This window comes from Pongo pygmaeus, chromosome 11 (genome assembly GCF_028885625.2).
Source record: "Pongo pygmaeus isolate AG05252 chromosome 11, NHGRI_mPonPyg2-v2.0_pri, whole genome shotgun sequence".
In the NCBI taxonomy this organism is placed as follows: domain Eukaryota; kingdom Metazoa; phylum Chordata; class Mammalia; order Primates; family Hominidae; genus Pongo; species Pongo pygmaeus.
In genome coordinates this window covers 48,236,083-48,236,936 of record NC_072384.2, presented here as the reverse complement: position 1 = coordinate 48,236,936, position 854 = coordinate 48,236,083, and the positions used below count along the sequence as shown (strand labels likewise).

General features: G+C 44.4%; 1 pseudogene; it reads left to right on the top strand.

The window, feature by feature from the left end:
• Positions 1-212: 212 nt before the first annotated feature.
• Positions 213-375, top strand: LOC129032329 (U2 spliceosomal RNA; annotated as a pseudogene).
• Positions 376-854: the final 479 nt, after the last annotated feature.

The following is an 854-nucleotide window of genomic DNA, read 5'->3' as shown; positions in this document are numbered from 1 at the left end:
AGTCACGTTTTACATGGTGGCAGGCAAGCGAGCTTGTGTAAGAACTCCCTTTTATAAAACCATAAAATCTTATGAGACTTACTCACTGTCACAAGAACAGCATGGGAAAGACCCACCCCCATGATTCAATTACCTCCCACTGGGTCCCTCTCACAACACATGGGAATTATGGGAACTACAATTCAAGATGAGATTTGGGTGCAGACACAGCCAAATCATATCACTATTCTTATCAGTTTAATATCTGATGTGTCCTCTATTTGGGCATAATATATAAAATAAATTTTTGGAGAAGGGAGATACAATAGGAGCTTGTTTCATCCACTCTATGCATTAACCTGGTATTGCAGTACCTCCAGGAATGGTGCAACTTCCTCCTCCCCTGCAGGATTAAAAAAAAGAATTAGCTCACATAACTATAGAGGCTAGAAAGTCCCAAGATCTGCAGGGTGAGTCAACAAGCTAGAGACCCAGAAGGGCTGATAATGTAGGTCCAGCCTGAGTTCAAAGACCTGAGAATGAGGAGAGCTGATGGTGTAGTTCCTGAAGGCCAGCAAGGCTCAAAATTCAAGAAGAGCCAATGTTTCCGTTTGAATCTGAAGACAGGAAAAATTCCCTCTCACAAAGGGAAGGGTCAGTCTTTTTGTTCTATTCAGGCCACTAACTGATTGGATGAGGCCCATCCACATTAAGGAGGGCAATCTGTTTTACTCAGTCTACCCATTTAAATGTTAATCTCAGGCCAGGTGCGGTGGCTCATGCCTGGTAATCCCAGAACTTTGGGAGGCCAAGACGGGCAGATTACCTGAGGTCAGGAGTTCGAGACCAGCCTGGCCAACATGGTGAAACGCTGT